Source organism: Mus musculus, chromosome 16, assembly GCF_000001635.26.
Source record: "Mus musculus strain C57BL/6J chromosome 16, GRCm38.p6 C57BL/6J".
Lineage (NCBI taxonomy): Eukaryota > Metazoa > Chordata > Mammalia > Rodentia > Muridae > Mus > Mus musculus.
Genome location: NC_000082.6, coordinates 24,527,374 through 24,554,017, shown reverse-complemented (window position 1 = coordinate 24,554,017; position 26,644 = coordinate 24,527,374). Strand labels below are relative to the sequence as shown.

The following is a 26,644-nucleotide window of genomic DNA, read 5'->3' as shown; positions in this document are numbered from 1 at the left end:
ACAAATAATAATCTGGCTACTTGAAAGTTGCATTTCATATTGATAACTGTTAACAGTTAGATATATGATCTCCATGCACATTAATCACAGCAACTAAGGGACGTGTGACTACTATTATTAATTATTAGTAATAGTAGAAATCTTTGCATGTGACACAGGCAAGGCTGAAACCCAGAACGACAAAGGGATTTCTGATTTTCCTTATTGTTCTTTGCTGTGTCCAGGCATTCTGGCTGCACACATGCCTGTGCTGCATATGTGATATGTGTGACTAATACCCAGAGGCGAGAAGAGGGCATCAGACCCTTTGGAATTGGAGCTACAGAGAGCTGTGAGATGCCATGTGGGTGCAGAGAATCTAACCCAGGTCCTCTAGAAAGGCAGCAAACACTGAGCCATCCATCTCTCCAGGCCCAGCAAAGTAAGTAGACACCTAGTGATGAACAGGTCTGGTCTCATGAGCTACATGAACTAAGCAATGCACCACAATTACCCAGAAGAGAGGGGAAAATATAGTGTAAACCCCCCAGACATAATTATTCAGTGCTAATATCTATCAGAAACAGTGTTTCAAACACACTTGGGAAACCTTCAAACACTAAACTCTTTTACAGGAAGTAAATGAAATGACAGGAAAATGCTCTGTAAGGCGTTCTGGCAGGAGATGATGTGAATACACTGACATTATCCCTACCCAGAAATAGACACACATATTGATGTCATAATAATCAGGACCCAAAGTGAGCACATAATAGCGACACAAATGAATGTTACTTGCCCTTCTGCAGACTCCTGAACTGAACAGAAGAAAGGAAGCCACAGGTTGCAGGCAACGGGAGAAAAGAATGGGAGCTGGACATAACGAACTGGGGTTAGGTGTTAAAAAGTGGGGTGGGGGTAGCTTTAGAATCAAACTTAACCAGCCCTTAGTATGTAATGTGTCAGGTCCTAGTAGATTCAAGATCTACTCAACTTCAAGTGGCCCCTTAATGTAAATTTATTCAGATACTCTGATGAGGTTCTATGAGTCAGGTCTTTGAAATTTATCATTACTACGTATTTAACATCCACAGCATGTCTCATTCATCTTCAAACAAAAGTTGTCTTAGTTAATGTTCCCCATGTCTTCTCCCTGATGCCTTGACTCCCTTCTTCTCTGCTCCCCTCTAATGCCTGGCATCCTGGCCACACCACCATCCCCCTTACTACTCTTCTTTACATTTCAGTAAACACATAAAAACTATAGGCCAGGGTCTGCATGTCTTCATATATGTAAACTAAAGATAAATTCTCGTGTTTTTAATCTTTGAGTCTTTGAATTACCCAATTAATATCATTAATATCCCATTTTGTGCAAATTTACTTTATTTTTCTTCTGAAGCAAAGTCTTTTGCTTTTTGTTGAGGCTTAGAAAACAGGCTAGCCTGAAACTGGTGGCCTTGCTGCCTTCAAGAATTGGCATTACAACATCCTTAATCATCAGGGAAATACAAATCAAAACAACCCTGAGATTCCACTTCACTCCAGTCAGAATGGCTAAGATCAAAAACTCAGGTAACAGCAGATGCTGCTGAGGATGAGGAGAAAGGGGAACACTCCTCCATTGTTGGTGGGATTGCAGGCTTGTACAACCACTCTGGAAATCAGTCTGGCGGTTCCTCAGAAAATTGGACATAGTACTACAGAGGATCCCGCAATACCTCTCCTGGGCATATACCCAGAAGATGTCCCAACCGGTAAGAAGGACAAATGCTCCACTATGTTCATAGCAGCCTTATTTATAATAGCCAGAAACTGGAAAGAACCCAGATGCCCCTCAACAGAGGAATGGATACAGAAAATGTGGTACATTTACACAATGGAATACTACTCAGCTATTAAAAAAATGAATTTATGAAATTCCTAGGCAAATGGATGGACCTGGAGGGCATCATCCTGAGTGAGGTAACCCAATCACAAAGAAACTCACACAATATGTACTCACTGATAAGTGGATATTAGCCCAGAAACTTAGGATACCCAAGATATAAGATACAACTTGCTAAACGCATGAAATTCAAGAAGAAGGAAAACCAAAGTGTGGACACTTTACCCCTTCCTAGAAATGGGAACAAAACACCCATGGAAGGAGTTACAGAGACAAAATTTGGAGCTGTGACAAAAAGATGGACCATCTAGTGATTGCCATATGCAGGGATCCATCCCATAATCAGCTTCCAAATGCTGACACCATTGCACACACTAGCAAAATTTTGCTGAAAGGACCCAGTTATAGCTCTCTCTTGTAAGACTATGTCGGGGCCTAGCAAACACAGAAGTGGATGATCACAGTCAACTATTGGATGGATCACACGGCTCCCAATGCAGGAGCTAGAGATATTACCCAAGGAGCTAAAGGGAACTGCAACCCTATAGGTGGAACAACAATATGAACTAACCAGTACCCCGGAGCTCTTGTCTCTAGCTGCATATGCATCAAAAGATGGCATAGTCGGCCATCACTGCAAAGAGAGGCCCATTGGACTTGCCAACTTTAGATGCGCCAGTACAGGGGAATGCCAGGGCCAAAAAGGGGGAGTGGGTGGGTAGGGGATTGGGGGGGTGGATATGGGGGACCTTTGGGATAGCATTGAAAATGTAAACGAGGAAAATACCTAATAAAAAAATTTAAAAAAAAAAAGAATTGGCATTACAATACAATGCCACCATGCCAGCTCATTAAGTGGAAGACTACCACAGTACGCAGTTTCATTTGTAGACCACTAACACTATATTGGTCAGTCACTTCTGACTGATCACACACTTTTAAGAGAGTTAACAAACTTAGTTTCTTGAATCCCAATTTAAATATATATTAAAAATAAAACAGAGAGAGGTGTCTAGAATGAGAGGTTTTTATTGGAAAAAGATAAACAAATGAATAACTACATCTAATTCCATGCATGTCCTATACAATGTATGTAGAAAATGTGTCCATGATATGTGGACATGATAGTTCAGCATTCAGGAAGCAGAGGCAAGTGGATCTCTGTGAGTTTGGGGCCAGGCTGGTCTGCGTAACAGACAACTCTAGAACAGCCGAAGCTACATAATGACACCCTGTATCCAAAAAATAAGGATAAAAATAGTTAAATGTTTAACTTGTAAACGTCGTGATGTAAAGGTAATTCTAAAAGTTGAGGTTAGGCTTAGGATCCACTAGGAATAAAGACACTTGCAATGAGGCAGACACTCACCAGTGAAACTCTAGTAAGGAATGGACACCCTTTTTTTTTTTTTTCATGAAGACTATGAAGTTAATTATTAAACATGTGAGCTGTTGAGAAGTTTAATGACTAGGCAACCAGTATTTGTGGAGTTATGTGCAAAATATCGAAGGAAGTATTTCTACTGAAGCTGGGAGTGTATGCAAGTTTTTCATAGCTGTATAGTAAAATTCTCTACAGAAGGGAATGGAGGAGACACTGAAGGAAAGGAACTCTTGAAATAATAAATTCTGAAAACCAAGTGTATGTTTAAAAAAAAAGAGCAAAACTGCTACATAGATCAAAGACAAAACAATTAATCTAGCAAAAGGGTACTGCGTATAATACATACAATGGTTAGCAGGGTTGGGGTGTTAGGGCCTAGGATAGGAAATGGGGAAGGATATCTCAAAAATATAGTGCAACAAATATGCAGGATGGACACGTCAAGGACAGAAAGCCTAAGGATCCTTCATAGGAACCGAACTAGTGACAGTTCTCTTCTATACAGACTACAGCTGCCTTGGTGACCCAAGAGTGAGGCATGATAGATACACTGATGTGTGCAACTATAACAGCCTTTTCTTATATTTATATCTGATGTTAGAGATATACCTAACAGTTTTAAAAATGGAAAAAAATCACACTTGAAATTTTCAAAGTAAGTTAAATTTGATGAAGATTTTTTTAAATTTCAAAATAGGGTTAGATATTTTAAATACATTCATTCTTCCAAACATTCGTGGGAGCCACTGTTCCTTCTGTTGCACTTGCAAAAGACCTGGTTCCCAGGATTAACACTGAGGTTCATAATCATATGATTGTGTACTTCCAGTCCCAGTGGATCCAACTCCCTCTTCTGATACTCTCAGGGCACTAAGCATGCATGTGGTGCACATAGGGTACACTAGGAATGTGTATAGTGCATACACTGGGCAACATTGATGCAATTATCCATAGCCAAACTTTAGATGAATCTCTGGCCATCTTATGGAAGAGATAGAAGGATTAAGAAACCTTGAAGGGCTAGGGACTCTACAAGAAGACCAATTGAGACACCTAATCTGGACTCTTGGGAGCTCCCAGAGACTGCACCACCAACCAAAGAACATACATGGGCTGAACCTACACTCCACTCCAGGTTCCAAGCATAAATGTAGCAGATGTATAGCTTGGTCTTGATACAGGTCCTGAACAACTGGAGCAGGGACTGTCTCTGACTCTGTTGCCAGCTTATGGATCCTGTTCCCCTAACTGGGTTGCCTTGTCTGGCCTCAATGGGAGTCGATGTATCTAGTCCTGAGGTGAATTGGTGTGCCAGGGTGGGGTATCCAGTAGGTCCTGCCACTGGTCAGAAGAGGAGGTGAGGGGTGTTGACATGAGGGGCTATGTGAGGGGCAGACTGGGAGAGGAGCTTCAATTGGCATGAAAAGTGAATAAAACAAACAACAACAACAACAAAACAGAAAAAAAAATGTCTTTAAAGCTAAAGATAATATAACCTAAATAAGTTCATAAGCCTAGGAAGTGTTTGTGTGGTACTGGAAGTGTGTGACAAGCACAAAGAGAGGAGGGTCTGAATGAAGGCTGGGAGTTGGACAGCAGAAAGCAATGCAGCAGAGAACACAGAAAAGGGAAAGCAGTGTTTATCCACCAGAGAGGTAAATGCTGGTGACAGGCATAGCTTGGAGGAAATGACCAGGGAGGACTGAAGCTGGCCCTGGGAATGTGCCCTTGTGTAAAAAGTGCATGTCTCCACAACATGACCATCAGAACACTAAGACTGAAATAATGGGAAACTCAGTTTCAGAACAATTCAGTGGTCATCAACAAATGCCAGGCTGTCCACGGAAGAACAGAACTGTTGCCTCCAGAGCTTACATTTGTCATGGAGGGGTCATACAGCCAAGTGTACAGGACTGACTTCACGAGTGCTATCACCATGGCCACAGCAAGAAGTCTGCAGTGAAGGATGGGCACTGATGGTCTGTGTCCTGAGGCTTAGCAGCTCAGCCGGGAGAAAAACAAGAGCACAGATAAACCCCTGGATAAAACTTTGAAGGATGGCTGCTAAAGAACACTTCTGGATAAAACCCATCCAACAAAGCCACAAGCTCCTGGGAAACATCAGGAAGTAGAGCTCTCGATTGCCCTCCCTTATGTTTCAAATGAGCAATACAGGATCCTACCCAGTAACAGGGAGGTAGAAAGGAAACAGCTACTGCCAGGCAATGTCAAGAAGTCAGTCACCAAAGCCACAGAACTGCACAAGTTTTAACTCGCAAAGGTAACCTAAAATCCAAGCAGATCACACTTCAGGGTGCACAACAAAGACACAGAAGAATCAAGAAAAGTTCATAACCTTTAACTGTGAGCTTTAACAAGCAGAGAGAGTGAGCGAATGCTGGATCGGATGAGGACCTGAGAGATAGCATTCCGTTCCTTTGAACTTAAGACCAATTCATCTAAGAAGCTGCAGCCCCCTTATACTTTACAAACGTCATCCATGTATGACCCAGACAGCAGCACAAGCAAGGCCCAGTGCTCCCCAAAGCAAAAGTGAAATACAGGGATTCACACAGCAGTAGCTGGGTCTAGTTCTACCATATTCCTGCTTTCTAGTCTCACAGTTGAGGTTTCACTAAAGAAAGAGAAGAGGAGATCACAAAAATAATAACCATAGCTAAAAGACAGAAAAAAAAGTAAACTTTATTAAGCAACCTCACGGCCCCGACAAAGAACAAGGGTGGGGTACAGTGACAATACTTGAATTTGGGGTTTCTTTTAAAAACAGGAATATTGTAAGAATCTGCTTTTGTTTTCATCTCAAGTGTTGGGCTATGGGGCTGCTTCAGATGACTTCAGCAGCTGACTATGATTTTCCTCGTGCTCTAGTAGAGGCATGGTTTTGCAAGCTGCAGATAGTTTCTGGGATTTGGAATTCTGGGAACTCTTCAGAGAGTATATAAATGCTACAGTCTCAATAGATAGGGTTGGTGGTTGTTCAAGTGGGATGGCTATGGTTTGTTAGTAGTAGCGTTAAAAGAAGAAACAAAAGCAATTAGATTCAAAGACCCCCCCACCTCTCTCTCTCTCTCTCTCTCTCTCTCTCTCTCTCTCTCTCTCTCTCTCTCTCTCTCTCTCTCTCTCTTCCTTTTCCCCTCCCCCTCTATCCTTCTTTCTCTCTCTTTAGTGATAGGGGGTGGAATGGAAGGGTGTAAAGGGAGGTAAAAAGAAGAGCCCAGAAAGTAACTGAGACTGACTACTAGGAGGGAACGTGAAGGGGAGGAGGAGAAGAATGGGATGGAGAGAGGAGAATCAGGAATTATAAATGTTATATCCCAAGAAAAGTGGAGCTTTAGAGATAAAAGAAATACAACTGCCCTCACTCAATCATATTATACTCGTGTCAAAACATGACACACCATCCCATAATTCTGCAAAATCATTATATGTACATTATAAACAAAATAGAATGTTCTAGAACATGCTCAGTGGTAGAGCATTTGCCTAGGATATACAAGCTGCTTGATTTTGTCTTTAATATTTGTGAAGTAAGCAAGCAAAGGAGGGGTCCATGACTGTGTAGGAGACCCTAAGAGCTTGGCAAAAGTCTTCAAGTTCAAAGGTGTTTTCAGAATACCACTAAGTAAGGCACAAATAACCTTTCTCACTGTGTTAACTGGCATTTGTACCAACTATATATAATTGGTCATGGGTGAAAGTACCCATAAGTACCAGATTTTATGATGACCCATGGCAGTAACAGCAAATGGAACTATAGTCACTGCACTTAATACTTTTATTGGGAACAGAAGCAATTGTACTTAAGACTCTATCATTCATATATATATATATATATATATATATATATATATATATATATATAATATTAATGTTACTATCTTCAAATCCTAGTCAATTCTCTGAGGAAATGTCAAGTATCAACAAGCATCTAAATCATCTATGCTAAAAGTCAAACTAATAGTTTCTTCTAGATTTCACAAGCGTGTCTCAGCAGCACTCCTGGACAAGCTCTATGCTCTCGGCCTGGTGTCCATGGCTCACTAGAATTCTATGATTACTTCTCAGCCTTGTGCAGCTGCTGCTGCCTCCTGACAACTTTTTGCATGGTGCAGCACTTCCAGGCTCCTGTGAAGCAGGGTCACAGATCCTGCCTTTGTGTCTGGCACAGGCAACATGGAAGACTTTGTTGTTTGGGTAGACTCATCCAAGATCAATCAGCACATGTTGGAGTACAGTAAGGGGAACAACAACTATGATATGGAAGCCCAACAAATCTTCTCATAGGTGCTCTCAAGCACAGGTCACAGCCTGGGATGGGGAGAATCACCACTGCATTCTGGGAAACTCTTTGCATCTGGACTGATAATTCAATGAGTGCATCTTGGGATGCACTGGATGTTCTGTACTGCTCTGGGGACTGATAGCTTCTCGTGCCTTAAACTTTGTGGAGTTGAAGTAAGTTGCCCCTTCCCTCCTTTACTTATCATCTTCAGAGAGAACTCTACAGATGGAGAATTTGAATTCAGTTTGCTTTGTTTTGTCTTTATAAAATGGGGAGACTTGAATGTGAAATATTTACTTCCTCATTTAAATAAATCCTTTCCCAAATGCCAATAAAAGTCCTAACCACCTTCTTAAATACAAGTATAAATATATACATAAAAGATACGTTATGCCGGGCATGATGGTGCACGCCTTTAATCCCAGCACTTGGGAGGCAGAGGCAGGCAGATTTCTGAGTTTGAGGCCAGCCTGGTCTACAGAGTGACAAAAACAAAAACAAAAACAACAACAAAAAAACAACAACAACAAAGATTTGTTATTATATAAACTGTATGTAATATTATATGTAAAATATATTTATAGTGTTATATATGGTTTTATTTATATGTGTATACACATATATATGTATATATATATGTGTGTATATATGTGTGTGTATACACACACACACATACAATTCTGTTATACATAATTATGTGATTTATAACCCTTCAGTGTGATGGTCTTGAGATGCAAACAGACCACTCCACAAAACCTGAAACAATGATGAACAAATTCAGGCTCCTTAAAGCCCGTGTAACCACTTTTGTTACAGAGAATGAAACACGGACAGCCTTTGTAGACCCGTGCTACTCCCTGAAGCTACAGCTCCAAGTTGATAGAAACATGATGTCACAGAATCCCCCGAGACCCAAAGTGAATAGGCCAGTGGGTTTCACCACATGCAGTGTTGAAATCCTGTGATGACTTCACTTGTGGCTGTCTGTCTGTCTCATTGCGAGTGTCTTTATTCCTAGTGGATCCCTAGCCTAACACTCACCTTTTAGAATTACCTTTACATCTCTAGTTTTACAAGTTAAACCTTTAACTATTTTTATCCTTATTTTTTTGGATACTAACCATTAAGATATTACCATAGTGATTATCAAGATAAACTTTTGGTAGAGGATCAAAGAAGAATAGAAAACCCATAACTACACTTTGGTTTGGTTTTGCTTTTTCCTTTTTTCTTTTTTCTTTCCCCTTCCTCTTCCAACTACTTAGCTGGGTGGAGACGGGATTTTCTCTGCAATCTTGAATTTAGAAAAGAGAAGCATCAAAACAGGGAATGCCCCGCTGCTCTTCCCAGTTTTGCCTCAGCCTGTTCTGTTTGAGAGATGGACTTCTGTGGGCTAGGGAGACAGAGCAGCAGTTACAACCAGTGCCTGCTCCAGCAAGAGGTCTCAAGTTTAATTCCTAGATCCCGTGTAAAATGCTGGATGGTTATAGCCACAATCTGGGATTCTTGCCTTAGGAGACAGGAGACCAGAGACCCCATGAATGAGTTAGGAGGCCAGAATGACAGGAGACAGGAGACAGAAGACCATGAATGACAGGAGACAGGACACCATGAATGAGCTAACTAGACTTGCCCTCAGGGTTAGTTCTGGGTATGACTGAGAGACCCTGCCTCAAAAAACAAAATGAATGAGAAATTGAAGAAGATTCCCAAAATCAACTTTGGGCCTGCATAGGCATGTGCACACAGAGGCATGCACATTCACACATGAACACATGTAAACAAATACACATATACACGCGACACACACAGGAAACAGGGAAGATGAGATGTACCTCTCGTGCTTCTTTGACATGTACTTTTTCATATGAACACTTTCATTAAAGTTATTTTTTCTCGTTTTAAATCTCTAATATGAGAGATAACGTTAGCTATAACACAGTTGAATAGAAGCTCATTTATTATGAGTTTAAAGGAATTCAAGAGGAAATCACTGGAGTGGGTGGGATTTAAGCTCTCTCCTTGTTGAGTACATTTCTTTAGATTCTAAAACCAGGAGGAGAAAAATATTTGCTACCTGTTTATCCTTAGGGAACTGCTATTTCACAGGCCCTCTAAAACAACTACTCTATATAAACTCCCCATGCAATAGACCATTGCTTAATAAAACTATCCTACACTGTTTATCTTCCTAGAAACACTTGTTACACATCCACCCTGATCAGAATACAGTTGCCAGTATTAACATAGCTATCCTCATGTTCATGATTCAGAGCCTGCTTTCTTATTGTAAAGTAAGAATGTTGAAGATGCCTTGTAAGATGCAATGCAGAGCCAATGAATAACACCAGAGAACCAATGTGGAAACACTCATCGTATCATGCCCATTGCTATTTTATCTAAGATATTTCTTACCAAGAAAGCTTATATTCAATGTTCTCAAAACAGATCAAGACTGTCTAACTATAATCAGAGGTTCAAAATGTGCTTCAATTGTGGACACACTGAGTTAGATACAGAAGAGAAACCTATTACTTTATGGAACAAAAATATTCCGAGAGAACAAGGATGGTCCAGGAGCAGTGATTTCTCAACTCAAGAGCAGAAGACTTACAATTTAGCCAGAAATGAAACCAGGATTTTGACGATGACCCAGCAACTAAGAATGTTCCACAGCTGATGTGGTCTAGTGAGCACGGAGCTCAAAACCATGGTCTTACTCAGCCCTGCACTGAGAAGAGAAAGGAGGAGAAGGAATTGAGGATCCAACCAAGTTCACAGAGAAGGCAGAACTTTTCTCCCCTCTCCTTTGACTAAAAACGTCTTTTTCAACAACAACCCTATACTTCTTTTTAAATCCAAAAAGAATAAGATGAAGGAACGTAAGGATGCTTCTGTATCCAAGGTCAGAGCCAAAGACAAAAAGATGTTCTCATTTTTCTAAGAATAGATTATAAGCAGAAAAGTGAGGACGAGAACCCTGATAAATTCCCTAGATTAGAAACACAATGCTGCGGAAGAGACTCTACAAAAGTCACACAGAATTCATAGATAAATACAAAAGGAGGTAATCATTAAAGTAATTATATCACTCAGGTGTAATTTCACTTGTAAAGGAAAAAGCACAGCGACCCCTTTATTTGACTTTTCCTCATTAACTGAAAGTAGAATCAGTTCAGCTAGCATTGCCTCCATAGCATGATGGGGCCTCAAGGGCTGAGTTAACAGGATGATACATTAGACTTGTAGACTAATGTATGGAAACGATCATCCCCCTTAACAGCACTTGGATCTTCAATCAGGAAATTCAATTTTAGCTGCAAAACTATGTTTTGGCAAAAGTGCAATTGAACTCAGTGTACTTGTCACATTTCTAAATATACTCCGGTCACCATGACAACAGGGGAGACTGATGGATTGCTTAAAAGAGTACGGTATATTTAATTGTCAGCATTTTAAACTGACTCAGAAAAAAATGCTGTGTGATGGGTCTACTCACCATGGTTACTGCTGGCTAAGTCCATAGTAATAAAAGGTTCTTATACGCACATCACCAATGTGCGCAAAACGAACGTAAAAGTCAGAAGGTCTGATATTTCTAGCCACACGAAACATCCAACTGGAGGTATAGAAAGTGTTTGTTCCCAGCCAAGTACCATTCAAGAACATCCCACCAAGATCAGCCAGGTAAATCCCGGATCTTCATCTATAACCAGAGGCAGAAAAGCAAGTTCTAGAACAGACCTCAACACCCCTATTAAACTAAAGAGGAAAAAAAGTTGATTGTTTCTTCGGGATATACCTAGAATCAGTGATGACAGAGGTTCTGTTTCATGTAGAGCTGTTTTCAAGTGGCATTCTCTTGGATCCAACCGCTTTCTAATCAAAGCTTCCTAAGAGAAAGTAACTACAGTAGGGGATTTTCTACAAGGTAGGGTATAGATGTAGTAAGCAGACGGGGGTCCTACCCTGAAGGATCTGACAGTCTAAAACAAGAGGAAGATAAAAATATAGATTAGCAATCTATCAATGAGAATGAAATGACCGAGTTCATTGATCATCTGGTTATTGCACTAAGGAACAAGCATTTAGATTACGGTAGTCTTAAGCAGACTATTAAAAAAAACGAGGTGAAAAATCAAAATATATTAACAGTTCAGAGCTAAAGGAAGAATTCTGTGAACAAAAATTACTAAACTATAGAAATATAGGTTCTGTTCTTCAATGATATTTTATTACTATACAAGTATATAGGTTCTATCCAGGGTAGGAGACTTTCACAATGAATATTTCATCTAGATAAAAGTCTAGAGCCATGGGAAATGGTTATGGTTATAGATAATAACAAAAACAACAGTCATTTGTTAAGTGCTTATTTTCTGCCAGTTTTATGTACTGTCTTCTAATCTGATAAGAAATTCACTTTTATTTAACAAATGGCAGGTTGATGCTCACAGACATTACATAACATTTGGAATCACATCTGTATCAGTCGGACTCCTTTATGCAGGGAACACAAAAGGCATGAGCCTATCTTGCACTCTGCCTAGGGGCCAATGGCATGCTCGCTAGGGACACTAAGCTTCAAAGCAGGGCTTCTTTTTTACTGTATGTGAGATGATGGATTCTTATGCAGAGTCTAGCAGCAGGAGAGGGACTGACTGAAGGCAGAATAGCTGCTTTAGAGGAAGCTGGCATTCACTTTATACCTAGAACACGGCTTGAGTATTGCACAGTCCATCCATTCTCGAGACTCATCAAGGCTGATGAAGAATCCTTTCTACTGGCACCGGGCTCTTCCATGCCCCAAGCTTAACTTCAAATTTCATAACGTTTTCGGCCACGAAATAATTGTGCTTATACATAGTGGTGTGTTTGCTGCAAGGATATGAGAAAGGGACCCTCACTTTTGAAGATGCATGGTGAATGGCAAGAGATATTGACAAGATATCAGCACACAAGAAGGATGAGCTTAAACGCTTGTCCCCAGCATAGGAAGTGGGTGGAAAATGAGCCACAAGATCTACCCTCTCGTCCCTCATGCTGTGCTTTCTGAGGATGATTCAAAGGTATGGCTCCATAGGTCTGACAAAGGAGACATCTCAAGAAGATGAAAGGATATGCTCTCTCTCTCTCTCTCTCTCTCTCTCTCTCTCTCTCTCTCTCTCTTTTATTTGCTCCTTCTCAAGTAATAACTATTAATTGTGCTATGCGGGCAGTACTGAGATGAGTCTACCAGGAAGCCAGCACAGATCCATCAAGTGCTTTTAGTCCAAGCTTTTTAGAAGCAATTGCTTACCACATTTTCAGTGTTCCTTTTCACACAGCTAGAATTAAAGTGGATTTTACCACACAACTACTCCAGTGCCCTTCCCCGCCCCCTCCAAAGTGAGGACAGAAGAGGGTTATTGGCCTATGACCAGCAAAATCAAACATATGTGAAAAAAATCTATTAATTTAGTGTTTATAGATTGCATGTATCAGCATGAGACAGATATCCTTTACAACTTAAGGAATGGCAACACTTTCGCAAGAAAAAAGATACTGGCCAACTCAGAGGAAGAAACGAATGCTCAGTGGCAAAGAGCAGTTTGCCCGTAGGGACACGACACACAGCAAATAGCAGGTCCTAGAAGCAAACGAGGGTCTGAGCATTGCAGCTCACAGGAATGCCAGCATCTTCCACTCTGTTCTACAGGAGAATCAAGGCTTCAGATACTACTGAAAGTGAGGCTGTGCATGAGTAGACTTATAGAGCCAGGCAGCTAAGGTAGATCCTGGAGGGATGGCCTCTGAACAAGACCACACTGTGTCTGGTTTCAGGGTACCCTTAGCTGAATCACAACTCTTGAATTCACTGACAAAAAATTATATTACAGAAAACTTGGTCCCTCACCAAGTTCTAGGCTGCACACTACATGATAAAGAGGTACATAATGAAAAGTTGAGAATCTCTAATCCAGAGAACACTTGGCTCATTATAAAGTATAATAAAAATAAAATAACAGCCGGATGGTGGTGGCGCACGCCTTTAATCCCAGCACTTGGGAGGCAGAGACAGGTGGATTTCTGAGTTCGAGGCCAGCCATCGAAACATCGGTTTCGTCTGAGATGAAGCTGGTTCTTCCACTATTGCCCTACATCCTCCGACAGATAGGTACATGAAAGGCTCACAACACGGGAGAACCGAGGATAATCTAGACTGGAGGCTTTAGATAGAACGTCTGAGCAGAGGTGAGAGCTTACATGTGCACGCAGCATCCTTTTCTTTCTCCTTCCCACGGAGGGGTGGGAGGCTCTGTATTTTGAAAGACTCTTTATCAGGAGCTGGGTTGACAGGGACACCTGATGAGAATAGTAATTAAATCAAGAAGTAAAGAAACACTTGCATCTATGTTCTTTATTTTTGGTAGCTGTCTTTTGAAAAATGAGTTACCTTCTCTTTCCCAGCAAATATGGGGTAGCTTCACAAAATATTCTCCTTTTCAAAGTATTTTAGTTTATCAACAACCCAGCTGGATACCTTGAATGCATGTGTGGACTTCTGGGCAGTGCCGAGGATATTAGCAAGAGAAAAGTCTCAGTCTCTTCTTTCAAAAAGCCAAAATCTGATCCTGTGGCCAAGCACAAAATGTTGTGATTTTTTTTTAAGTCAGCAAGTTATGTTCTCAATTATGAAAATACCAAATGCCAGATTCTTCTCCAGTCCAAGCAATAATATGAAAGCAGCCAATTCTCCTAAATCAGAATATTTTTAATGAAAATTATGACTGTTGGAGCTTTCCCTTCCAATGCCAATATTATTAGAACTCAGAATAAGAACACAGGTCACTTTCCTGTTCTCTGTAATTCTCCCCAGGCTCGGACCAAACACTGTTCAACAGACACAGAGCACAAGCCATACCCATGATTTTGAAATCTCTAGTAACTTTTAAAAATGTTAAAATTTTACTTCAAAAATATATCCAAAATATCATCCTTTAAACACGTAGCACTAGCCAGGTTTCAAGGACTCGAGAAGAGCAATGGCAACAGTGGCTGTTACACTGGACAACACATCTCCAACTCTCTACTGCCTGCCCCGTCCCAGCCTACAAGCAGAGCACAGCATCTGTTGAAGATGAAGAGATAAATTTTATAATTGTTCTCACAATTCAGACATAGTTTCTCTCATTGTACACCTTAGGACCAAAAGCCTGCAAGGCATTGTGATGGCAAATTGTCATGGTTACAAAATTGTTCCATGCCACATGAAAAGATGAGGAAAGCAAACAAGACCAAGGGGTAGAGACGAAGAGGCAGTCAACCCACAGATGCAGATAGCATCGTGCTTGAGACTTGGGTTTTTACCCTGAGGCCTTTTGTGGCTTGAAACCATGTTATTGATCTAGCTCTAATCGCTACTCTTTCTTCTTGCCAAGCCTCTGTGCATCCTTGGAAAACAGCACCAAGTAGGAAAAGTTCAACAACATTATGAAGGCTCAATGCATAAAGATACTTAAAGCATTGTGAAAACCTCTTTTATCCATTTTATCTGGGGACCCTGAATAAAGAAATTTCTATGCCCTTGTCCAAACAGCATTCTCTCCATCACCCTCCATCATGTCTTCCTGTTCCATGGGATGAATGGTGGACATCCATTAAGCCATAAATACCAAGGAGTTGATAGTTGCAGAAGTCAGTGTGAAAGAGAGATGCCTTTCACTACTTCTTATATTCTCTACTATATGCCTTTCCACTGGAGACTCTTTTTTTTTTGTTTTTTGTTTTTTGTTTTTTGTTTTTTGTTTTTTTTACCAGACTCCAGTCCCTGTGTTATTTACTAAGTAGGTGCACACAAACTCAAGACTAAAATTGATCTCATCCATCAAATGGGCTCAGGATTGAGGCCATAAGCACAAAGCTTCAACATGCTTTTTAGATATGAATCATATACTCTATTAAGGTTGGCAAGCCATGTGCTTTTGATGTTGGGAAGCCATGTGCTTCTGAGTCTTGGCTCTCCATTATGAGTCAGTATGAACACTAGCCCATAATTTGCAAAGGTGTCAAAATGTTAACAGTACAAGAGTCTTTCACTTTACTATAAAATAAAACAAAGCAAACATGGTCACCCCTAAGGTTAATACCACCAGTCATAGGTCTCATTGAACCCATAGACTCACTGACATGAAACAATAAAAAAAAAAAATCTTTTACTCAAAAATAGACAACTCATCTAATCATGAGAAAGCATTAAGCAAACAATAATCAGTAGATTCTATGATGTGCCAGGCCTTGAAACAAGGCACTTTTCATGTATAAAGGTCATAAAACATGGGAAAAGTCTGTACTAAGTTAAAGACATGAGGAGAAAGTACAGAAGAAAATTCCTAATTGAATCCTATTGCACAAAATGCACTAGTGAATAAGAACAAAATTTGTAGTCACAATAGTCATGCTTCCCCATGTCAATTTCTGAGCTCCAATAAGCAAACCTTACTCATGTGAGTTAGTAACATGAGAGAAAGCTAGGGAGGTACATACTGTTCTGTGTCTACAACTCATCAGCACCAACAGGGAAATGTGGCGGAACACACTCAAACCACCTCCAGACCAGTGAAAATGCCCTCAGGCAGAGAGCAGGGGGGATAGAGCATCACACAGTGTCAACTTAGGCTTTGCTTTTCTCATAAAAACTAAAAGCATTTCAATGATTCACTGAAAGTAGATAGTTAAATAGTTTTTGAAATAAATAAATAAATGGATGTGAAAAGCCAACATTGCCCCCATCACCATCAGAAAAATTGATCATTGTAAAATTCTCATTTCTACTAATTAGTAAAATACTTAATTGTTTGAGCTGGCAACAATCAAATAATGATCTTTGCACAGCTGGGCCTACTGGTACATACACACCTGTAAGCCCAGCTCACAGAATGCTGAGGCAGAAGGATTTGTTTGAAGCAAGACGAGGCTAAACAGTGAGTGTTTGTCTTGGAAAACAAAGAACCTTCTTTCCAAGCCTTGTAAGAAGGTTTCAAAGAGTCCATGGTCCTGTCTTACTAAAAAGAACCTCTCAACAGAAAAACACTAAGGCAACATATTGGCAGATTGGCTGATATTCTGTATGTCCAGTTGTTTTTGTCCCCACTGCAGAGGCTGGGAAACTAGTAGCCCTGCTTTGTAAAAAAGCCTTTTGAATGAATTATGAGAATTTGTCTTCCAAAAATTTCAATGACAGTTCACATTTTTATTTTTAAATTCAATTTACTTAACTCATAGAAATCAACCAGAAGGAAGGAAGGAAGGGAGGGAGGGAGGGAGGGAGGGAGGGAGGGAGGGAGGGAGGGAGGGAGGGAGGGAGGACAAGAGGAGGTGAGGGGAAGGAGGGGAGGGAGAAAGAATGGAAGAGAGAGAGAGAGAGGCAGAAAGACGGACAGGCAGAAAGAGAGAAAGAGGCAAAGAGACAGAAAGAGGCAGAAAGACAGAAAGAGAAAGGAAGAGAAAGGAAAAAACTGAAAGTTCACTATATTCTGCATGTCAGTAGATAGGAAGAATAAAAGCTAATACCATCATAGCTGAGTTTACAAGCTGAAGTATTACAATAAATAAAACAGTCTATTGTTTAGATCCCACTGAACTATAACTAAAATATCTACCTATGCACCAAATGGGCTTTTTAATCCTATCATTAGAAAAATGTTGTCTCTTAGAGTGAGTGAGTGCCATAGAAATATCATGGAGCCCAAAACAGTCCAGAGGAGCAGAGAAAACCATAATTTCTCCTTGCTAGCTCTTCCCCATTAGAAGCCCTAGTCAGAACTTCCTTGAGTAATCAGACTTTGAAGGAAAAGGTAGCCCTCCCCCCAAATATATTCACATATGGGGAGCCAAGCACTGTGCAAATAGCAGGCAGTAGGAAGAACCAATGAGCAGGCTCTCCCCGCAGATTCTGGAACCAACTTCTGCCCTGCCTGGAGAGCATTCTTGGAGAAGGATCTTTTCTGCGGATGCTGTTTTCCCCACAGCCACCCTGTGTGTGTCTGCCTGTCCTCCCACACTCCAGATACACGGGTCCAAAGGCAGTGCTGTCGTTTTTCTAATTGCCTAATTGCTCGGGTTGCCTCCAAGTCTTCATTCCACTAACACACATCCAAACTCCAGCCACCTGCGCTGCTCCCTCCTTGTCCCTCTTCATGGAGACTCTTCGTTCCTGAGTTCTGCATCTCTCCCGGAGTACCAGCTCCTGTGGCTTTTTTGTTTTTGTTTTTGTTTTTCTGAATTCAAGATGGCAGTTCAATGACAGGGTCTTTAAAACAGTGCTGTGCCTATAACTTCGGTTCTACCCTGACCCTCCTCAGGATTGGTTTCATATAGCAATTGGTCTCCTGGTTCTCACACCTACACACCTTGACTGTACTCCACTAAATATAACCTTAATTGGCTAAGCTGGCAATAATGCAAAAATAGCTTTAATAACCATCCTCTTCATTAACGGTGTAGCCTTAATGACGCATTCCTTACTTAGGACGTCATTGGATTCTTACACTCCTAATACATTGAGTACAAAAAAAGACTGGAAGCCCATTTAGGACACGAGGAGGCACAGTTGCAGAGACTGGAAGGGGCCTGTACCAAAATCTCACCAGGCATATTTGGCACTACTGGAGCCTGATGCCAAATATTTTCTTTAGTGGTACAGCATACTCTCATCACAGCACATGCTGAGAGATGTACAATCACTGACATGTTGATCATGGTAGTCAAAAACCTTTAATCTACATCAGAATTACAACAGTGTTTTGGATGGACTTAGAAAGGGAGAGAAAACATTAAAGGAGAAGGAAAAAGAAAATTTCCTCCAACTGATTATGGTAGAGACGATTAGTGGAAATAACTTGGGGAAAAAAAAAAAAAACGTGGGTGTCCTGGAAGACTCATCATTGTCGTCATTATAATTTCTAATCATGCTGTGTGGGCAGGTGTCCCTGTAGAAGAACCACCATTGGCACCCAGATTAGCATCTTCATCAGGAGACTAGAATGGAAGTCTGCAATTCTTAGACCTAGGAACCTACATCACAGATTCCCCTGTGCAATCAGCAAGCAGGCAGCCTGTGCCTTAGCAAAGACTGTTGGGTGTGCCAAAAGACGTAATGAATGCCATGTGCCTGTGAAAGTGCACAGTAGGGCAAGGTGCAGTAGGCTCCTTAGGAAGCAGGAAGCGGATCTCCAGCACCGAGGTCTCTCCAACAGCTCTAACTCACTCCGTGTCTTGCAATAAGTTATTTTCTTTGCAATTTTCTTTTCACTGTCATCTGAAACTTGAGTTCTGAGCTAAAGCTGGTTTTTGAAAGAATCATGGGCAAAGATCAGGAAGAAAACTGGTCAGCAGCTGAAGTTCCGTTCTCTCCCAGCCCTGCATAATTCCTCTCCTAGAGCAAGTCAGCTCTATCATTTTCTGTGCTGGACTTGGGACCCTGAAAGATTTGGATAAAGTGTCCAGATATAATGTGTCCACGGTTACAAGAATCATCCTAATCTATAATCTCTGCCATCCTCCCAGATCGCAGCATCCTGATTCTACTGAAGAGCTTTTCCCTCATGGGTTAATCTTTTAGAATGATTATCCAGGTATATTTGACATAGGAGAAATTATATTAGTAGAATTTAAAAATAAATCCATTAATATGCTCTGAAGGTGTGATACAAAGCATACCTAACATTACCTTCTGCCCCCACATTAGCAGTACCTAGAGAGTACCTGAGAGAGGAAGGAAACACACATGCAATACAAGAGTATTATCAGCCCCATTTCTAACTATGCCTTGAGTATTTATTTCTATGGAAAATATTTCTTCTTGTTGTGTTTCTGGGAGAAGACATGCATAGGGGAGGTTTGGGGGGGGTTGCGGGGTGCATGCTGACTTCTAGTCACTCCCAATGACCAATATCCAGAGACTTCAAATATAAACTTGTAAGTTTCCTCTTTGCTTTTGTGTGTGCTTCAGGTGTGCGCTTGTGCCATGTCACCCACATGGAGGTCATAGGACAACTCTGTGGAGTCACTTCTGTCCTTTCTTTCTGTGCATTCTGGGAATCAAACTCATGTTACAAGAATTTTTCAGCAAGAATCTTTACCCACTGAACCATCTAGCTAACCTAAAAAACTCCAAAAATACTTTAGCACTTCAATAAATGAAGGTATCTAAAAAATATGACAAGCACTGTGGTAGGCATAAGTCAAGCAGACAAGGTCCTGCACTGTGTTCCCTGGAATCTGTATACCACTGAACTCTCCACAGCCAAGTAACCACACAGAAAACACAAAATAATAAACAATTACTAGTGTATTTAACCTCTCTAAAGAAGAGCTCAGAGGAAATTTTACACTGTATTAATATTAACTTAAAACCATAAATAGGGCTGGAGAAATTATTTCACTGGTAAAGTGTCAATCATGAGAACCTAGTGTCAGGTCACCAGATTCTAAGTAGGACATAGTTTCCATAAGCCCAGCACTAGCCAGGGTGTTCTAAGACAGTCTGATGCCTGAAGGTCACCAGCCAGCCAGCCTCACCTAATGAGTGGACCCAAATTTGCCGAGAGAGCTTTTCTCAAAAACTAAGGTGGTATTATGCCTGCCTCTGTTCTCCCGATGTACACACAGACACATAGACACACACACACACACACACACACACACACACACACACTAACAAGTACACACACAGCACAACATACACAACCAGAGTACCTGAATTTTATTCAGGTATAAAATATATGAATTGAGAATCAAATCCAGACAATAAAAAAAAAAAAAATACAAAATGAAACCAGGCAAAACAGGAGTTACTAAGATGTAAAAAGGAACATAGGTATCTAAGCCAATAAAAACAAGGGAAAACCAAAGGAAAGACAAAATTTGATTTTTTTAAATAAATAATTAATTTTGGCTACATCAATCAAAAGGGGAAGCAGATAAATAAAACAAAAAGATATAAACCACAACAGTGTAAGATGAAAATAAGCGAAGACCGAGGAGGCACAAAACAGCCTCAAGTAAAAAGTCTACATAATAAACTTGGAATAGATGGGTTTCCTAAAAGCTAACAAGAGGGTCACAGAAAACACACATACCAAGTCAATTGATCATAAATGAGATATTAAACTTCTAAGGAGAATAAACCTATACATACACACATATACACACACCAAGGTGAGGTAGCTTCAAAGGGAATTCTATAACATTTTTGAAGAATAAGTAGTATGTATGAATATATTAAAATTAGTCTTAAAAACAGGGAAAAAACCTTCATCAACTTACACTATTTTAAGCATTACACGGATGTTAAAACTCAAAAATGTTAATAAACACATACTATTCACAGAACTTCCAAGCAATCTGACGTAAAAATTAATACAAAAATCACTTAAAAATTACTAACTCCCAGACTCTAGATACACATAAAAACACACACACGCCTGTGCACATGCACAAAATTTCTGACTAAATATAAGCATATCATATTTGAAGTTTTATTTATATATCACAGCAAATGTACAGAATAAAAAAATAGCCATTTTTTGAAATGTATGATTTCCATTTTTACATGAAAAAAATCTAAAAAAGATTTAGATAGGCATTTCAGATCAGCTTCAGTTTTAAAATAAAAACTCTCAAAATAAGTGTGCATGTTTTTTACATGCTATATATGCCAGAAGCCACCACCACAATTAATAACATGTCCACTGAAGTCAAGTGTAACAGGATGTTTACTCTCACTCTTAAGGCAGGCAGTAAGCATATTCTTCTAGAGACAGCAACAGGACTAGAGCCAACCTGCAGCATTCTAAAGGTACAGAGAGAAAGGTAAATTAAGAGTTTGGGGCAGATGATGTGATAGCCCCAACATAAAGAGATCACCTTAAAATACTCAAGTAAAGTAAAAATTTGATAAAATGACTTGGAAGAAACTCAATATACAGAATTCACAGCTTAACACATACATACATACATACATACATACATACATACATACAATTAAATAGTAGATTGCATCATTTTAATTATAGCAGGCAGAAATTCCTAGAAAGGTAAACATACAGGAAATACTCAAGGTCTATGTGAAGAAATATGTACATGCTCCTAAGAACATGCCAGATTTCATGGGGACAGTGCCCAGCTGTAAAACACTGGCCTAGCAATCATGTGACACTGGGTACAATCTTAGCATCACAAAAAGGTTTTAAAAACAGAGAAATAACTCACATATTACAACGCACAGTTTACTTGGTTTCAGAGTAAGTGGAAAGCAATTCCCACAAAAATATCAGGAGAGAATTATTTTTAGAGCTAGACAAGTTTATTCTAAAGTTCATGGAAAAATAAGCAAGGACTGAAAGAAAAAAAAATTCCTGGAAAAATAACTAAAGTGAATGATGTGACCCCATCAGATACGATAGTATATTATCCATCTGTGACCATGTGGTGCAGAGGTGACACAGGTGGCTGGGCCAAAAGATTGAAACTGTCAGGCACGCATCCAAGCATTAAAAGAGGGACTACTCAGATCTAGAGGAATGGCTCAGTAGTTAGAGCCCTGGCTACAATCCCAGAGGACTGGATCAATTCCCAGCACTCACACAGTGACTCAAGTCTCTAACTCCACTTCCAGGAGGTCAGACACCCTCTTCTGGCCTGTCAAAATAAGTATGCATATTTTAAACATAATATATATGATACATGGAGCATAGAGATGCATTCTACCAAAACACTCACAGACAGTAAAAATTAATTAATTCAAATTAAAAATAAAAAATCATAAATATTTACAAATTGAAGAATAAATATGAAGAAAACATGGCTTCTGTTTGTAAAGAACATTGTGAGATTATTTATGAGCATGTCTGTGTGCCTGCTCACAGGTTCAGGTGGTCTTGAGGCCAGAAGAGAACACTGAATCCCCCGAAGCTGGAGTGACCAGCGCTTGTAAGCCACCTACCAGGTGCTGGGAATGGAACCCCCAGGCTTCTGCAAGAACAGTAAGTGTCTTAACAACTGAGTCTTCCCTCCAGCCCCCAAAGTGGCTCTTCAATCAATGTAGAGAAAGTGGATTCACGGATTCCTTGACACTCACTGCTTGGAAATTTACCTATAAAAGGAAATATCAACAGAGCTGTCTATCTTAAATCTTTACTAAAATACAATTTCAGTGGTCAGACAGGGAGAAGGAAGAAAAGAAGAAAATAAATAGGAGACCAAAATAAAAAGAAAGAAATACGGGGGAAATGTTTAATAATTAAAAAGGACAAAAGATATTTCTTAAATGGCCTCCAAAAGTCTGGTTTTTGGAAATTTGCGAGTAATACTGCAAACATTTTTTTAGTGGAGTGTTACACGTACTCTACAGCTAAAGGAGTTATGGTTTATTAGCTAGTTGGTAGATTTTTTTTTTTTTTTTTTTTTTGAAATTTAAAGAAAAAATTTATTGAAGATCTGAAAAACAACTCCTACAAGATTGACTTTTCCATAAAACTGCAGCTACACGATGCATTGCGTCTATCATGTTAAAGCGTGCATTAGACACAAATACAAAACCCATGAAAACAAGCCACCATTCTTTAACAGTTGAGCAAAGATAAGATGCCTAAGGAATGACATGGATGACTTGCAAAGGATGGGCTCTTTAAGCACCATTAAAAAAAAAAAAAAGAGCACAGATGGATGAGTGTTCAGTTATATACACTGAAGTGAACCTTTGGCACTAGGAATCAGAGCATTTGTCATAGAGCATTAACACATATTATAAAAGTGCGTAGTGTCAAAGGAACAGAACCACCAGCATTCAAAAGCAGCTTTGTCAACTAGGCAAACACTCTACAGCATGTCTCTCTGTTGTCCGTCACTGATACACTGGTAGAAACTTTGAAATGAAAAAAGGAAGAAAAAAGGAGCAGTTACTCCTTTTATTTTCTCTGTTTAAAATCAAAGAGGAAACAAACAACTCTGTTATACACTAACGGTCTTCAAAGTACATCATTTGTACAAGAGAAGGACTAAGAACCAAACTGTTTACAGAGATCCAAGCACGAGGGAGAGAGGGCGAGCACGCCCTCACACGGCTTTCCGATGGTACTCAGGAGGGGCCACTTCATAATCACTGGCACTGAACAAGGTTGCAGAATTCTTCGCCAGGTACTTGAGAAAATCATGTAGATAGTTCAGTAATAAAGCAAGGCTTTTCTCATCTAGAGGCGTGTAGGCCAACATCGCTCCAATTCGCACAAATAATCTCAGCAAATGTGGCGCTCCGTACACCTGGGACATGGGCGCATCCGGGTGGTCGGCGAGGATTTCAGCGTACTGTGGTCTCTCAAACTTGTAGAGGAGCTGAGTGCCCAACATGACATTGAAGTACTCCTTTATGCCTGCCACCACCTCATTAACAGCATACTCTTTATTATCTGTATTTCCTCGAGACTTCTTATAATTTGCATAATCCTCCAAAATGGAATCCACATTCTTCTTGGCAGGAAGATAAAAAAGCTGCTTCTGTCTGGTGATCAAATCCCAGTCATCCACAAGCCAGGGTTTCAGCTCTTCAGGGATCTTCACTTTAACTTCAACTCTGTTCATGAAGGTTTCTTCATTTTCAACGGTAGGATCTACCCGGGCTCTCTTCTTCCTAGGAGGCTGAGGTGTCTCACTGGTACTGCCACCATCTCCATTTCCAGGTGTTTTCTGCTTGTTCTTTTTTGTTTTCACTTCGACATTTTTCTGTTGCAGGCCGGATGTCTTCTTCCCCGGAGCAGCCCCTCTCATCTTGCCCTCTGCATATTGTTCCTGATTGGCCTTTTGAAGTTCTCGCTGTTTCTGCAAATTGGTGTCCACGTATTTGAGTACTCTGCTTTCTGGCACCCATTCATCCCAATTTTTATTCCAGCCACTGTAATGGATGAAGTATTTCACTTGTTTGTCCTTTATGGCAACCTTTACACACTTTGCTTCATAGAGAAGAGGCCCATGAAAGCACAGCACTCGCTCGCCCTCCTGGAATTTCGGCTTAGGGTCCTGCTTGGGCGCCATTTATAAGTGATTCGCCGCCTCCTCCTTCTCCCACCACCCCCGACTACCGCCCCCTACTCTCTACCCCACCCAACTCCTAGTTGGTAGATTTTGACATCACATCTTACAGTGCATGGCTCTCGCCCAGTTTCTGGCATGCTAAGCAAGCCATGTTCTGCGGCTGAGACACAGACATAGCCCCCAAATTTTCATTACAATAAACCCAAAGCAACCCCTCAATGACCCAATTAAAAGTGAATCAAAGGGCAACTGGCAACAAGAGAAAGTCATGTATGTACAGTACAGCCATGCAAAATCATGCTCAAATTCACTGATAAACAGAACTTCAATGTAAAACAGGGCACCACATATTAGCAACTGATACACAAATGACATATACAATCGATGCATAACGACAAGAATACAAGGGGCAACACAATGTTTGCTACAACCCTTTGTAGAGACTTTAAGCATGGTACAGGATGCACGGGTTCCATGGGCATCAGGGTTGGATCATGTGTGTGTGCAGAGAGTCCTATTCATCCCTGGATGGGTGTTTAGGAACTGACAAGGATTTGTCGTTCTTGTGAAAGAAAGGGGGAAGAAGGGAAATTTTTCTACAGGTTTGTTCTTAGTTTATTCTATATTCTGTGTTGCTTACTAAAATCAACTTTTGTTTTCTTTTAAGAAAGAGTGGTCAATAAGATACCCATGAGGGCAGCGGAAACAGGGAAGGGAGAGCGTCAACACGGAGTCCAGCTCTAGACAACCTAATTTGTACCAGAACGAGCATGAGCAAGGTATCAGCTGAAGGCCTCGGTAGCTGCTTAATAGCTTTGCCAATTGGGAAGTTCTTTATTCTCATGGCACCTCAGTTGCTACAGGTGTGAACAGTAAGCTAAAGTTACACGGCTACAAGCTACTGTGAAAATTAAGTAAAATACCACACCTAACCCAAGGTTTGGCAAGAAATCTATGCTCGGTAGCTAATTTCCTGACCTTTCTACACTTAGGTTGGTTAGGGTTTGGGGAGGGAACTCTACTCAGCCATACATACCTAACTGACCACTCTGCTCAGCTTCTCTCCCCACTGGCATTACATCCCAAACCCTCCTCAAGTAAAGGTCAAGAAGTATCTTCCAACAACGCCCTCCCCACTTTCTTGAGTTGTGGTGTCTTCCTTTAAATACCCCCTTACCCAGCTACTCGGTGCGCCACGGTCCTCTACCCCTGCGTGGTGTATGACCGTGGGCCCAAGAGCACTCTTGAATAAAAATCCTCTTGCAGTTTGCAAAAAAAAAAAGGAGAAGTAATTACAAATTCTAACTACCTGAGAATAGCTAGCAAACATCTAGATAGGGCAGCAGCCTAAGTTTAAGTAACTAGGTAGAAGGATGGAAAGCCACATCTATTGACCACCCCACACCCACCACACGCTGTCAACTTCTCACAACACTGGATAAGAGAACAGCAAATGAGTATCCTTCTATGACAGGGAAGTGGCCACTATTTTTAAGCTTTATAACCTTTTATACATCTGCCACCAAGCATCCCTGGCCTGTGTCTCATTAATACAGATATAAAGAAACACAGGCCACCTGTTTGTTGCCTCATAAACATCACAGGATAGCATGGCCCTTCTTGGAACAATGTACCATTGTCATCTTCTAGCTTGAGGGCTATGGAGGGCATTAAGGAGCCTTTGGGCAAAGCTATGTCTTAACGGACACATAGCCTTTTCCTAGACTCTCATGACTTAGCAACAGATAAAAGTCATGCTTCTCTGAAAACTGCATTTGGTGGTGCTAAAGTGTGTGTGTGTGTGTGTGTGTGTGTGTTTTGTTTATTTTCCTCTCCTGTATTTGTTCTTGAAAAAAATATTCTGTTATGGTTGCTATCAATTCTCATTTAAAGAAATAAGGACAATGGTATTAATAATGAAACAGAAGCACTCCATTTTACTCTCTGTGGTCGGCGAGAAGTTTCGCATTTCACTCAACTCAGAACTCCACGTTTTACTGATGTGAAAGTATGTGGTTTC

General features: G+C 40.5%; 1 protein-coding gene and 1 pseudogene across 8 annotated transcripts in view; both read right to left on the bottom strand.

The window, feature by feature from the left end:
• Lpp (LIM domain containing preferred translocation partner in lipoma) overlaps nt 1-26,644 on the bottom strand; it is a 599,229-nt gene that overhangs the window by 438,561 nt on the left and 134,024 nt on the right. The window lies entirely within an intron of this gene.
• Morf4l1-ps1 (mortality factor 4 like 1, pseudogene 1) lies at nt 19,546-24,704 on the bottom strand (annotated as a pseudogene). The gene has a single exon (NR_038091.1). The product of NR_038091.1 is annotated as a mortality factor 4 like 1, pseudogene 1 (transcript).